Genomic DNA, 17,459 nt, shown 5'->3' with positions numbered 1-17,459 from the left:
ATCGGGCTTTATTTGACCCTATCCCCCATACACACTCCCCTTCAGAAATGACTTAAAGGTCAAAATTCACTTACAAACACTAATAACAATTTTAAATTCTACATAGAAGAAGACTTAACTCTCCCTACCAACATTTTTAAGGATAGGTCCATAGGATCCCTACTCCCCTTTGAGTCCTCTTGTAAAAAATCATTTTTTGCAAAAAAAAGTAAAAATATTCCGAAATAAAGTTAAAAAACAAACCAAATGATTTATTTTTTTAAATAATCCCCATTTTTAATATACATACTGACTGGTGTAGGGTATCATATGGTCGGCTACGCCCAACTAGACATTCATACTTGTTTTGTTTTGTAATGGATTTTAATAAAATTTTAGTTATATATTTGTATAATATAAATAATAATTAAAGAATATCATGCTCAAGCGTGATTTATAAATTAAAATTTGATATTTTTTCATGAAATTTAACAATCGCTAACGTGAACAATTTCGCTAACATGAACTCCCTTGGTTTTAATTAGTTCACGTTACCGCGAGTGCACTGTAATTACTTTTTGGAATATATTTAATAAACTTCACCAATTAACAAAACCTTCTTAAATATTTTTTAACAGTTGACTTTTAACACAACACTGTCATATTGTTTCTTATTGCTTAATATTCACAATATATTAATTACACTATTTTTCTATTTAAGTTTTACAATGAATAATTAAAATTGAACATGACTGGACAAAACACAAAACATCACTGAACTTAGCGAAATTTCAGGATTATTTATTTTTATTTTTTTGCGTTCACGCTAAAAAATGGAGTATTTATACTATTTCGTTTTTGTACTATTCTTACTATCATCCGGAAGTAACCTCAATGTATTTTGTTTTTGTAAAATGTGTGCTCTCGTCTGACAATCGTCCAGAAGTGACTACAATCCACACTTCCAGATAAATAAAATACAACATTAATGTAAAAACTCTTCATACTGTCTTCCAGAAGTGACATAAACATACAAATCAAGAAGATACAAATTAGGAAACAATGTATTTTGTTATTGTAAAATATGTGTTCTCACCCAACTCTCATTCAGAAGTCACTAAAACATTCCAGATGAAAAAAATTCAACAGTCATGTTTTTTTGTTTAAGCAAAATGGATGCACTCTTCTATCATCCGGATGTAACTTAAAAGTATATTTCTAGAAGACGAAAATTCGAAATCAATGTATTTTGTTTTTGTAAAATGTGCGTTCTCGTCTGACAATTGCCCAGAAGTGTTTCTGACGTGGCGTGTGGGGTGATGCGCTATAGTTTTGTCTTCTAAATGTTTGAAGGGAGTATACACATTATGTGTCTGTAGTTGAAAATGAGAGTAAGAAGACATATTCAATTTGGACAAAAAATTACGCAAGAATACCTAATAGGACCTCCTCCGAAAAAAATTAGTATCAATACATTACAATATTTTGATGGTGGGTATTTCATTTGTGTACAGTCGAATACAAGTTTTATTTATCAAGATTTTGCATTTCAAACTTTCTACAAATCTGAGTAATACAGGTAATGGTAGATTAGATTGTTCTAGATGTACATACAATTTTCAATAAATACTGCGAATATGTTATGTTCCAAAACGAATATATGAAGGGCTGGCTCATTGCAGTAACTCGTTATGCCACAAAAATAAAATTTTGAGTAAATCGACATTAAAGTTAAAAAAAATTCTCAAAAACAGGAATTCTTAAATTTGTACTTTATGTACTAAATAATCATATAAGGTCGATAGTTATCGAATGCCAATAGATGAACATCATAAATACAGTGGAAACCACTGTTTTAGCAAAAAATTGTGGCTTATCAAGTTACTGCCTAGAAATAATTGAATATATTTTATTTTCAAAAACCAAGTTCTAGTACATTTTTAAAGTGGCTTATCATGTTCTTGCTACAAAAAATATAAATTTTATTTTCAATATGAAATTTATATATTGTTATATTTTAGTTACTTTTTTGAAAATAAATTTGGCTAAATATAGCTAAATTATTCTGCAGTAAAAGACAGGTCCTATAGTATGGTATGGTATAGGCAAATAATATTTTTTTTAAACTGAGTATTCAGATAAAAATTTGAGACAGTCATGCGTTTATTTAGCATAGTAGATATTCAGCTTCGAGATCATTTTGAAAATCTGAACAAAAAGCACATAAAAACGAATTGTGATGGTGGGTTGCTTATCTAGTTACTGCAATAAGCCCTTCATAAATTTATGTAAAATTGCATTTTTTTCAAAGAAAATTATCTAAAATAATGTTCAAATAATTAAATTATGTTTTGTTATAATTATTAGTATGCATGGAACCGTATGATGTTTTACACCACTTTAGTGGGTTTGTGATGATGTTTGTAACGCACAACAATCAGCTTAGAATCATTATATGAGTCGTTTTAGCTATGTCCGTCCGCATTTCCGTCTGTCCATGTAAACCTTGTAATCAAACTTCAGGTCGCGGTCCCAGCGAGCATATTATTATATTTAGCTATATCCGTCCGCCGTCCGATCATTATGGTTCCATCATTTCAACTAGACCTTATACAACCTTTTATAGTCGGCCTCTCGAGACTATAATTTCTTTTCTTTGTTTTTATTTAGAAAGTATTTATTAACAAGTTTAAAAAATTATGAAATGCTATAAGTTTTTATTTAAAAATTATAATTAATTATATTGATTTAATTTAAATACATCTTTTGTTAACTAATTTTCTACAAACTTAAACGTTTTCCCTAAACGTAAAATCCCTAATTAAAACGTATTATGCGAAAATATTCCTCAACCAAAATGTATAGAAATTATAATAACAATAAAACGTGTACGATGCATAATAAGCGAGATATTTTTTTTAATTCCTTACTAACTATGCTAAGGATAATTTATGCGCCAATTTTGATTAAGTTATCTAAAATTCTGCAGCAAAACTTGGGCTAGAATATAACAATTTTACTGTTGGTTTTCTTGTCGCTCAAACAGGACGATAGTTTTATTTGAAAAATTTCTAAAACTGTGAAAAAGCTCTAAGCACAAAGATTCGTAAAAGCGAATTTTTTTTTTTTTTTTTTTTGATTCCAATTTACGACATTTTACAATTTCGAAAATTAATATTTAAATGAATTTAAATATTTTTTTAAATTCTAATGATATTTTAGAATTTCGTTTATAGAGTAGGAGTGTAAAATTTAGCAGGAACATGTATTTTGATATGGTACATCACAACCAATCAAAAAGTCGATTTTAATTTTTTTAATCGTTGATATCTTCGAAAATAAATTAACCAAATTCCACTTAGATTCGATAGTGTAAAGTTGACGCTGTCATTATTTTTTGCTTAAAACATCCTCTCATATTTATCAATATTTCTGTACAATGGCGAAATTTTTGTTCATTTCAAAGACTAGGTATGTTTATATTTGTAATGCGAAACATATAATGTAACTCTCCGTTAAAGAGATTGAGTAAAATGTAGATTAAATTGTGGAGTATAGAAAGCATGGCGACTTTTATATAAAATAATCTAACATTAATACTTGACCCAAATCCACGGACACAAAATATTATATGGAATTGGAATATACATTGTATAACGGAATAAAATAGAACCATATTAGAGGATTGGTCTAACAAGAATAATAAAGTCCAGCATTCCAGTTGAGTTATTTTTTCCTCGATATATGATCACAATCACAAAACACAAACATCTTAAACAATAGATCTTGAAAAATCTATGTACAGTGGACGTCCAATAGTACGTACCCTCTTTATTACGAATGTCCAATAATATGAATGGCAAAATTGTTGCATTGTCTACTCTATAGTATGAATAAAGTCACAATTTTTCTGTTCGATAGTACGAATGTTTTTTATATATGTATGAACTGTCAATCTTGAAAGTAGTATGACTCCACATTCCAATGGGATTAAGCATTACTATATGTGATCCTTTAACTATTCCAATTTTTTAAGAGAAAATTTTAAATTAGAGAATTGTTTTTGGAAGTATATTCCATTTAAGTTTCTAATTAAAGTTTTATGTAATCTGAACATGTTTTATACATTTTGGAACATATATGTACATGCAAATTGTCTTTGGCACACATATTTTTAAAAACATTAAAATTTAAAACCTTCTATATCTTATTTCAACCATTGGACTCACGATACTTTCATTAACAATTCGTATACATAAATATAAGCCTTTTATGCCTGTTTATTTACAAGAAATTTTGAAATAATACATATTTATTATATTTTGTTTCGTTATGTAATTTTTCATGAAAAATAAAACAAAAATAAAAAAATCCTATATTTTATGTGTATTATTTGAATTTAAACATACAAAATGTGTTGTTCAATAATACGAATTTTTCGGTACTACTAAACGGGCCTGACACTTTATAATTCGTACTAGTGGACGTCCACTGTATGTATGAACTGACAATTTTAAAAGTAGTACTCCACATTCCAATGTTTAAGCATTACTATAAGTGATCCTTTAACTATTCCAAGTTTTTAAAAGAAACTTTTAAATTAGAGAATTGTTTTTGAAAGTGGTATATTCCATTCAAGTTTCTAATAAAAGTTTTATGTAATCTGAAATGTTTAATACATTTTAGAACAGATATGTACATGCAAATTGTCTTTGGTACACATATTTTTAAGTGGACCATTGGACTCACGATGCTTTCAAAATTAAAATTTTATGCCTGTTTATGTACAGGAACTTTATTTGAAATAATACTCATTTATTATATTTTGTTTCGTTATGTAATTTTTCATGAAAAATAAAACAAAAATAAATAAAATCTAATATTTTACGTGTACTAATTTAATTTAAACATACAAAATGTGTTGTTCAATAATACGAATTTTTCGGTACTACTAAACGGGCCTGACATTTTATAATTCGTACTAGTGGACGTGGAATATGTTTCATAGTATTAAGATCCATTAAGTTATTTTTGCAGTAACAAAGCATAAATAAGAGTGGACTAGAGTGATTACCTTATGGTTCTCTAGAGGAAACATTTATAATAGTAGAATATCACACAATTTTTCATAGTTTACGGCCTTAAAAGTAATAATCCTACAAACATTAGAAAGATATCTTCCATAAAAGATATAAAAGCAAAACCTGATTTTTTCATTTGGAAAAAATTCACCAAAGCAATATCTCTCGAATTTAAACAATATACTATGTGAGCCTTCTTAGATATAGAAGGTGCCTTCAAGTCTTGGTAACATCATTGAATCCAAGCATGTGGCGTAATAACCCCACTACTTTGGCTCATCATCGTTAACTAGTTTCTCATTGAACTGGACAGCAGAGGGTTAAAAACTGTTGCTTACGCGATTATATTTTGATATTTGTATCAGGAATGTTCACAGACGTAATAAGTGATATCATGTCTAACGATTTGGTAAACGCAAGCAAGGCAGAACTGGTACTATTCACGACAAAGGCCAAGCTTCAACTTGACACGGATAAAAAACTGCGAAATACCCTTATCGAACAATGACAAATATCTAGGCATTATTCTAGACTCCAAATTATCATGGAAATTCAACATCCAAAACAGAGTCAAGAAGGCAACGGTTGCCTATTATACTTGTCGTAAGATGTTTGGAATGAAATGGGGACTTAGTCCCAACATAGTTAAATGGATGTACACAACTATAGTACGTCCTATTCTTACATATGGATCTCAGCATGTATAGGGATAACAGGTGCTCTAAGAACTAATCCTTCAGAAGCTCTGAACACTATATTGCACATCCTACCTGATAAGTTGTTTTCTTCTTTATTACTGATAAGTTGTTTTCTTCTTTATTACGTTTTTACAACTGAATCCAAATCATGTTCTTACATGCTTAAATTATTAAATTATTCTTCATAAAATATGTATGTACATAGGGAAAAGGTACCTTAGATGCATACTTATATACTACACTTTTCCCCCCTAAAAAAAATATTTTTTTAAACATATAAACAATGCCGATAATAAAATCTCTCATTAAATATCTAAGAAATTTAATAAGTAAACACAATGTATTCCTATATACTTATAAACCTAATATACAATCCATATATTTAGGATAAATATATTAAATATTTTAATAGGATAAATGCACTGATAAATTTACTATTATACTTAAAGCCTTTTATAAACAATTTATAATGTGGTCAAATATTATAATGAATTTAATATATTTAATATATATGTATATTTATATAATTTTATAAATAATTTAGCCAGGAACATACCAATCAGGTTTTCTAACTGACCTTTTTGGTCGATTTTTAAAATCTTCATCACTATCTGAAAGATTGTTCCGACTTCTTTTAATTACTTCAGTAGTATTATACGTTGGGGAATTTTCGTTTACAATTGATTCACCTGTATTAGGTTTTCTGATTACTTCATATCGTGGGCGATAATATTTTTTATTTGATTTAAATGCACTTGTTTAATATTATTATTTACACAAATTACATAATGCTGAGGTCTTAAAACATCAATAATAACGGCCTTAAGCCATTTTACAAAATTATTAAAAACATTTCTACAAAGGACAATATCACCCTTTTTAAAGCTATGATATGTTTGCTTTCCTGTTTTAACAATCTCAGATTTAGATTTATCGTTATCACTGGTTATTTGCTGTAATTTAGGATTTAAAATGTCACATTTAGTTTTTGGTAAGAAATTAAATAACTTTTGGGAGGGCGATTTTTTTGAGATGGCGTCTGGCGTATGACGATAATAAAATAAAAAACGCGTAATTTTGTCTGAAAATGAAAGATGATTCGAAGTATCAATCCAAAATTTCTTAAGTGATTTTTTGACATTTTGGACAGCCCTTTCAGCTATACCGTTTGATTCTGGGTGATAGGATGGACTTTTCAGAACCTTAATATCAAGTTTATCGCAAAATTCTATAAATTTAAAACAACCAAAAGGTGGACCATTGTCAGTACAGATGCTTGTAGGTAGACCAAAATACGAAAACGTCCTTTCTAACATATCTATTACTTCTTCGGACGTAGTCCTATTCATTTCCTTTAACTCCAACCACTTTGAAAATACATTTACTAACAGTAAAACCTTTTTTCCTTGAAATCAAAAAAATCCAGATGTACTGTTATTAATCGTTTAGGTTTCTCATTCTGGTTTACTTGACATACTTGACACTCTCTGACAAAATTTTCTATATCTCTATCCATTCCTTTCCACCACACATATGTTCTCGCTTGTGTCCTCATTCTTACTATCCCCACATGTGTTTCACGTAACAATGTTAATATTAAACCAGTTATTCTATGTGGAATAATAAGACGAAATCCATAATATAGACACCCATTTTCTACAGATAATGACTCCTTTCGCTTAAAAAAATATTTTAACTCTGCTGACAAATTATTATCCTTTCTAGGCCAACCATTTGCGACATAATCTACTACTGCACTTTATACAGAGTCTTTTTCCAATGCCCTAGCAACATCCTGTTTTCTAATCGGATCTTCCTTAGTAAAATATTTAATAGCTATATCTCCCTCCTCAGAATCTTCCTTAGCCGCTTCTACAGGTAACCGGGACAAGCCGTCTGCGTTACAATTTTCCTTTCCCGGGCGATACCTGATTTCGCAGTCATACATTGAAATAATGACCTGCCACCATTGTATTCTAGCTGCCGCTACTGCAGAATAACATTTTCTGGGGTTAAATAAATGCTTCAATGGTTTGTGATCTGTATAATTTACGAACCTATTTCCGTACAAATATTTATGAAATTTTTCCAATGAGAAAATAATTGCTAAACCCTATTGCTCCCTATGAATCTGTGAGTAGTTTTTCTCTGCCGATGACAAAGTCCTGGACGCAAAATAAACAGGCCTTTCTCTGCCCTCTACTAAATTTGCCAGAACAGCTCCTACACCGTATGGGCTGGCATCACAAGAGACTATGATTGGTTTATCGGGATCAAATAAATTCAATACAGATTCATCCGTTAATAAACGTTTACTATTTTCAAAACATTCCAATCTACGTTTCGTCCAACAAAAATGTTCTTCCTTTTTTATTAGCGCATACAACGGGGCTAAATCAATAAACCTAATTTAATCAATAAACCTAAGTGTGATTTAAACTTCTTATATCTTGAGGAACAGGAGCTTCTATAATCGCTTTAATCTTTTCCGGGTTTGGACGAATACCCTCGCTTCCAATTCTATATCCTAAAAATTCTACTTGACTAACAAAAAACTTACATTTTTCCTCCTTTACTCTCACATTGTAACTTTGGAATCTACTCAACACATTCAGTAACCGTTTCTCACATTCTCTCCGCGTATTTCCATAAATCAAACAATCATATAAATAACAAACAACACCCTCACAACGCATTAAAATTTGATCCATTATATTCTGAAAAATAGATGGACTAGATGCTAATCCAAATGGAAGTCTTTTAAACTGAAATAGTCCTTTGTGTGTATTTATTGTCAAATACTTACTTGAGTTTTCACTCACCGCTACTTGTTGGTATGCCCCCGCCAAATCTATAACACAGAAATATTTCGAACCGGCCAAACAACTTAAACAAAATCTACACAAATCCTTATGGAATCCTTTTTTGGAACTACCACTATTGGACTTGCCCAATCACTATACTTTATGGGTTCTATTATTCCACTGTCACATAAACGTGCCAACTCTTCTTCAACTAACTTACGCATTCTATATGGTACCACATAGGAGGAACGAAAAATAGGATCTGTTTCACTCTTTATAACTACAGATGCTTTAAATTTTCTAATGGGTTCTGCTGAACTTTCTGCAATAACTACGGGAAACATTTTCTTTAGTTTCTCCAAATTTTTTATAGGCTTGATTAAGTTAATTTTGTCAATAAAGTTCTCTCGCCAACCTTTTTTTAAAACATCCAACCAATTGCGACCCAATAATGAATCAAATTTCTTCTCTGTTCTAATTATAAATAAGTCCAACAAAAAATCACTTACTTTTACTTTAATCACCCCGTATAAAGATATTTTTGACCGCTAACATTTACTAATGTATTTTCCACATTTGTAAGTTTTTTGGAGCCAAAATATTTTTTATAAACTTCTTCAGACGCCACTGATACTGCCGCTCCCGTATCAATTTCAAATTTTATTTTTACATTTTCGACTAAAAGATAAACAAAAATTGAATTATTTTCAATACCTACGCTATTCAAATTTGATAATACATTATTAACTCTTTTTGTTTTACACATATTTGCTAAGTGCCCTTTTAGTCCACATCTATAGCAATTCCAATCACGAACTCTACACTTCTCTGGCAGATGTTTTCTTCCACACCTCTCGCATAACCCATTCTGTTTACCGTGTTCTACCATTCCTCTCTTGGACAATCTCTTAATTGGGTAGTTACTGCTGCCACTATCCTCACTTCCTTCTGAGGAAGAGAGGATAGTGGCAGCATTATACCTTTCATTATACCTATTTTCCATAGAATTTAAATTAGTTTGGGTTTGATCTTCTATAAAGGCAATATTTTTTGCTTCCTCCCATGATAAAGATATCTGATTTAGCAATCTTGCTCTTAACTTTTTGTCAATAACACCACATACCAATCTGTCTCGTAATGCTCCAGATAAAAATGTGCCGAAATTACAGCTACTAGCCAGAGACTTCAATTCCACAATATATTCACCAAGCGGCTCACCCTCTTTTTGATTGCGGGTGTAAAATTTGTATCTTTCAGCAGTCTCATTTAGATTAGGAGCATAGTGTTTCTTGCAACGGAACCGCCTTAGGTTCTTTAGGAGAACACAATGACGCTAGCGTTTCAAACGCAATTGGAAATCAAAAACATATGGACACGCTACAATTTTAAGCCAATTACCTCCAATCTTGAACCAACCATCAGGTTGATAACAGGATGTAATTACATCAAATCCGAAGATAACATACTCGCCATACTTCGCTAAATTTTAGCGAATGTTTTTGCGAATACTATTTGCAAGAAAACTAGCAAACTGCAAACAAAATTATGAATAATGTAGAGACTATTATAACCATCATAATGCTGGAGATCAATGTGGTATTGTAATATGTTCTAATTGTAAGGGAAGTGATGCCACAACCGATAGAAATTGTCCGGATCGGGCCAAGGCATTTACAGTAAAAAAGTTGATGACTATTGAAAATCATTCTATCAAAGAGGCACGCATGAGATTTTCGAATGCATTCTCGAATAGATTCTTGATTTTGGATGACTATGAGGATGAATTGCCTGCTTTAAACCCATCTTGTCGGAAATCTTAAACGATATACAATCATCAGGAAGCAGTAATAGAGCTGCATAATATTCTTGCTTATTCTCGTGTTGCTAAGAATAATGATAATAAACGTTGAGAAGAGGCAAAGGCCAGAAATACCAAGAAACTTAGAAGTTTGCATTGTATTTATGCGGACCGAATAAGAGGAGTGATTTCAAATGAGGATGGTCATCAAAATGTATATATTGCAGTACAATTCACAAAGTTTAAATAAGAAGGGGAATAAGGAATTAGTGGAAGTTTTTCTTGTAAATAATCGAATCACATAACTCAATACCAAATATTGATATCCATACATTTAGCACAAAAATTGCTCTTATATACAGAAATGAGACTTTAACATTTTTTACTATAGTTTCATATTTGGTCATAGCTCTCATACAAGGTCCCCTCCAGAAAGTCACTTAAATGTGCAATATTCATTACCAAATAATAATAAAGATACAGAATTCAGCCACAATTTTTTCTTTACTGTGTTACTGTGTAATTTTTTACGATAGAATTTTTTACCATCTATTTCAAGATTTTTTTACGTTTGGTTCATAATAAAGGTGCTTCCGAAAATTTAATGCCTCCGAAAGTCACTTAAACACATATTACTTTTTACTTAAATACGATATAGATATAGAAGGCGCAATAAAAATATAAAAGAATATGGCGCTTGTAATGTTTAATATATCTTGCAATTGTATTAGATTTAAGATGTTTAAATTTTGTGGAAAATGGCGTTTGTAATGTTTAATAAATCTTGCAATTGTAATAGATTTAAGATGTTTAAATTTTGCGGATATTCCATTTAAGATATGAGAAAACTTATTTTTATAAATATTAATAAAGTTATAAAAAAGTATTAATATAGTATTAAGATAATTGGATGAAATTTGGCACACGATTTTTTTGACCCAAGGACGAAGCCTATTGAAAATGAATAAAATCGGTATATTATTTCACCTAGCCCCCATACAACAGAATCCCCCGAAAAGCGCTTCTGAGCTCATAATTATGTTAAATATAACTGTATATCGATAAAAAGCGGCACAAATAAGTTTTATACAAGCCTTGGTGACCTTGCCAGATTTCGGGCCTCATTCTGAAGTCCCCTTCAGAAAATTACTTGAATGTCCAAAATTATCTTATAAACACAAATATCGCGATGAACTTCAGCACAAATAAATATTATATAAATATATTCACAAAACTTTTTCGGGCTTGGGTATATTTTTCATAATTGGTGTAGGGTATCATATGGTCGGTCACGCCTGACTATACTTTCGTACTTGTTTTATTTTATAAACGATTTATAAATCAAATTTCGTATGGAAATTTTGTTTTATAAACCTTTTATATTTAGGGTTATAATTTAAACATATTTTATAATTTGTTATATATTTTGTAATTCTCCAATATATCAAGAGAAGAGCTCCACGTCCGATAACAGCAAATACAACGATAGGGTGTCCTGTGGACACTTTTTAGGAGAATACCTTTATAAAGATGCGTTTCAATGAACTAAATACGGGAAAAATAAAAAAAATTGAAAAGGTCTTCAGTTCCCTATCTGCGATTGAAAATCCTGATCTCAGTACAATATGTTCAAACATTTTTATCTGCAAACTTTTAGAATTTGGTGTCAAATATTCCGCAATTTTAAGCTTTTCGCGGGACAAATAATTAAAATTGTTGTTAACGTATTTCTAATACGCAAAAAGACATATATTGTATTATAAGGGGCATAAAAATTTCATAAAAATTTTTTCTGTATGAGCTATGCCTCTCCAACCCACTAAACAAGATTATTCACTACTTTCATTTCAGTATATATTTGGTTTAATGATATTAAGAAAATTTATGAAAATTTTACTTCTATTAATGTATTTACTTTTCAATAAAATATTTTTTACACAATAACTTGGAAAAAATTTACTTGTAGTTCCGAAATCTTGAAATTTAGGCCGATTGGCTCCCGAATTAATTTGTAGAACAGTTTTTTCTCATTTCTACGATTTTTTCCACTTTAGACCCAGGATTTTGGATCTGGTGGTCATTGAACCCTTCAAATGATGCATTGGAAATATAATTTTTAACTTTTGAAAATAGTTGTTATATCGAAATTAATGTTATATGCATGGATTTGGCCATTTTGAACACAGTACGTTCTAAAAAAACAGAAATTTAACTCCGATTTCTTAAGACATACAACATAAACCTTAAAATTTGGATAATTCTATATATTTTCTTTTATTTAAACAGGTTTTCCAAATACTCCGATTTCCAAAGCATACAATAATGCTACCAATCATATCTTGATATACTCGATACAATAACCATGTTTTATGGATCGGACATTTTATTTTTATACCCTTCACCTTCGTGAGAAGGGTATATATAAGTTTGTCATTCCGTTTGTAATTTGTATAATATAATTTTCCGACCCCAAAAAGTATATATATTCTGGATCCATATAGATAGCGGAGTCGATTAAGCCATGTCCGTCTGTCTGTATGTTTGTTGAAATCAGTTTTTAGAGGACCCCAGATATCGGCGAGATCCGAATCTTCAATAATTCTGCTAGACATGCTTTCGGGAAGATCGCTATTTAAAATCAGCAAAATCGGTCCATATGAGATATGAGCAAAAATCCGAGACAACTTTTGAAAATTTCATCAAAAATTGAGTTTTTTTATTCATGCTCGAGAGCAAGAGCAGCACTAGTGTTTTTGGATAGAAACATGAAAATAAGTATGTGGAGCCTGGCTTAAGTTAGAAACCATAAAAGGGAACTTTTTGGTACTTCTTTTGTTTTTAAAAGGTACTTTTGGATTTTTTTCTAATATTGAACCTAGAAATAAGAAATTAAGTATGTTGAGTCTGAATTAGGTGAGAATTTCAAAAGAAACATTTGGAATATTCTATAATATTAAACCAAGGGACATGAAATTGAGTACGTTGATTTGGAATTAGATGAGAACTCATAAAAGGTAACTTTTTGGTGCTTTTTCGTTTTTCAAAAGCTACTTTTTGTGTTTTCTATTATAATGAACTTATAAACATGAAATTAAGTATGTAGAGTCCGTACACAAAGTATACAGAGATGTCACTGTTGACATTTGAAAAAGTCTAAAATCAGCTTTTGTTTGATTTTGAAATTGTTTGGTGAGAAGAGGTATATAAAATACAGATACAAAAAAAGAATTGAATTCGTTTTGTGCGAAAGAGAGGGAAATAGCTTTTTGCTCGTGACGTCTCTGTATACCCTGTGGTCCGGATTAGATGAGAACAAATCAAAGGGTATTTTTTGGAACTTTTTCGTTCTAAAAAAGGTACTTTTTGAATTTCCTATAATATAGAACCTAGAAACATGAAATAAAGTATGTAGAGCCCGGATTAGATCAGAACACATAAAAGGGACCTTTTGGTACTTTTTCGTTCTACAATAGGTTGAACCTAGAAACATGAAATTTAGCATGTGGGGCCTTAACTAGGTAAGAACATAGAAAAACGGATTTTTTGGTACTTTTTCGGTCTACAAAAGGTACTTTTTGAATTTTTTATAATATTGAACCTAAAAAAATTAAATTAAGAAATTTAGCATGTAGGGCCTTGACTAGGTAAGAACCTAGAAAAAGGGACTTTTTGGTACATTTTCGTTCTATAAAAGGTATTATTGGTAGTATTTAGGAGTGTGTAATGGATGATTGGAGCCAAAAAACTTGTTTTAATTAATGTATACTAGTATAAATATTATTAATATCCCATTGTAAGATATAAATTTTAGGAAATCGCGTTAAATATCGAATATGAACGATATACTATGTTAAAAACGGCAATGTTCCGCAATGGATTACAATTATTGTAAAGATACAATTAATTTAAAAGTTAAAATATCGTCTTCCAATGCACCATAATGAACAAACGAGGGATATTATTGAATACCCGATCCAAAAATCTGTGGGTTTTATAAGTCTGATGTTCTTTAATACGAAAAATACTGCTATAATATTCAGATCAATTACCAAAAATTTAATTTATACAGAATATTTTATTATAAAATAATTACATTTAAACAGGTAAAATTTTCATGAATATTGTTAATATCATTAAGCCAAATACATATTGAAATTATCTGTATACTTACTTTTGTGACGTAAATTTTGCACCTATTTAACTACACCTTAGTGGCCTCTAGTAGGTTGTGGCCTCCGGTAGGTTAATGGTTAGTGTTCTAGTCTGGTAATCCGGAGGTGGTGGGTTCGATTCCCACCCGTGGCTCTGGTTAAGGAGCGCACAACAGGCCCGATAGAGGCCTAGGTGTATTTCTTCGGATTTGATGTGTATACATCCTCCTTTCAAACTAACTAACTTATATGAGAACTCAAGTAAGTAGTGAATAATAATTATCATAATGGTTTTTAATAAATAAATGTATTACTTTTTTATTTTTGAAAAAATAAGATTCTTTTTTAAATAAATCCAATTGTCAGTATTTCTGTATACTTATTTTTGATATTAACTGTACATAATATTTTGAGTGTATTAGTGGGAAAACAGGTGGGATGAATCCAGATAGAGTGAGAATATTGACTACTTTCTGGTCATGCTTCTTATGTAAGATGAATGTCATATCATCTGACGTCTGTGACAACTGTGACAGATGCCTATGATTTTGAGTATTTCGGTTATTTTTGGTTTTAATGACCACAATCATTCATGGCTTTTTGTATTTTACTCGGCCAAATAAATCATCCGCAGTGGTTTTCAGCTGTTACTGAAGTAACTTAAATCGACGAAAAAACGTGATACAAATAAAAGTTTCATATATATTTTATAGTCATATACAAAAATATCGTGCTATGCGAGAAAATTTGAAATTTTAAATAAAATTTTCTAAATGTATTATTTATTTTTATTATTTTTAAAAATTACAAGGTTCTAAAATTTTTCATACAAAATATAAAAAATGAAAAAAAAGGAAAATGAGTAACAAAAAACTATTTTTTTTTTGTAGTTACGATCGTAAATAAAATTAATTAACTTCTGGCAACACAACTAAAGTTTCACTCTAGATGCGATCAATAAGGTAGGTATTTTGATTTTAATTGGTTCCATAAGGATTATTTCCATTAAAGCGTTTGTAAATGTAAGAAAAAACCTACGCAGCGAATCAGATTATTTTGCTTCAGCATTGACTACTTACCATAAAAAGCAACGCAGTGTCCCTATTTCAGTATCGGTATTTTAGCTTAGCGATAACGGTTTTCATCCTAGATCTGGAGTAAAGTTTGACGATACTTTCGAAGGTCTTAAAAGATAGAGATAAAGTTTTATTGCTTTGGATTTAGTATACGATGTATAGTCACCCTTAGAGAGAAACATTATATTACGCCCACATGATTGAAATATAAAACATCTATGTAATCAGTTTTATTTTTAAAGGTTTATTTTTATATTAACTTCAAATAATAATTTTTTAATGATATCGGTATTTCAAGTTTTGTTTTATTTTTTGTTTTGTTGTTTTATTATTACAGTTGCTACAAAATTTATAATTATTTTAATATATAATTTGTGTTGTAGAAATGTAAACTGTATACATACACACAAATGGGTGGATGTATGTATTTATGTATCTATGTATGTATAAATAAAACGTTATATGACTTTAATGTTTTTTTTTTTTTTTGCAGATTAAGAACAACGAATTTATTAATTTGTTAAAAAGTTAAAAGTTTTATTACAATTTTTTATCTTTTCGTAATAAAATAGAATATATGTATGTATATAAACAAACAAAAGTACCTAGATTTAATTTGTAAAAATAATTTAATTAAACAAAGAAACAAAATTTAAAAATACATACATAAATATTGTTAAACAGAAGGAGCATGTACTTTACTATTATATATTTATATTTATATTATATGTATATTGACATTATCATTTTTTTATAATTATGTTTTTATTTTTTTATTTAAAATTTAAATGTGTAAAACAAATACTTGACTTTTAAAAAAATATGTGAAAGCATTTGTTTTAATTTGTTTACATATGTATTTGAATTAATAATTTTTTTTATTAATATTATTTTAAAAAGTATAATAATGAAAGCTCAAAGGAAGTAAGTGCGCAGTAGTATTATTGCAAAAATGTATACTCTTTCACACACGTATCAAAAGAGACAAATGTTTAAAATGTTATTATATATAGGTTTTATATATTTTTTATCAAAATGACATGACACTAAAAATTATTTAGATTTTTTTATGATAATTATTTAGTTAAAAAAATTAAATCAAATAAACATGTTTTTTAATAGCAATCCGTTAAAAAAGAATTCAATCAAATCAATAAGATATAATAATAACAAAATAAAAACATGAAACATAAATTATTTACTAATATAGCAGTTTTTTGGATTTTTTAAACAAATATTGATCCGTTACCGCAAATGTTTATATTTATTATTAAACGAGTAGTGAGTGGTGTTTATATCATTTTAATTACAGAAATAGATATTTTTTCTTTTGTTTATTTTTGAAGCCTTGGGCCTTTTAATTAATTTTTATTTATTTTATTTTTTTTTATTTTTCTTAAAATATATATTTTTTTTATTAAAAAAGTAAATGAAAAATGTTGACTATCAAATACATATTTTATGTAATTATATATGTATATTTTTATGAGTCGATACTCTTAACGAACTATACAAAATCCAATTCACAATGGGTAAAAATGCTGGCAGACAGACATTTTCATTTTCTTAAGTTTTTTTTTTCAAAAAGGGCCTTTAAAACATAAAGTATATAAAATGACATACATGTATTTATTATTAATAATTTTTATAATCTATAAAAACGATACGTTTCCATTTTTACACAATTTGTCTAATTTTTAATACATAAAATATTTGTTATTGTTAAACGTAAGGAGTCTACTATGTACTTTAAACAAATAAGTTTATAATTGTTTTACTTATTTCTACCCATTGTGAAATCAATGACGTGTTTATTATATAAATAAAATATATTAAAAAAATGGCTGAATTTTATTTAGCCTTTTTAAAATC

The sequence above is a fragment of the Lucilia cuprina genome, chromosome 4 (assembly GCF_022045245.1).
Source record: "Lucilia cuprina isolate Lc7/37 chromosome 4, ASM2204524v1, whole genome shotgun sequence".
NCBI lineage: Eukaryota > Metazoa > Arthropoda > Insecta > Diptera > Calliphoridae > Lucilia > Lucilia cuprina.
This window is presented reverse-complemented; position numbering follows the sequence as displayed.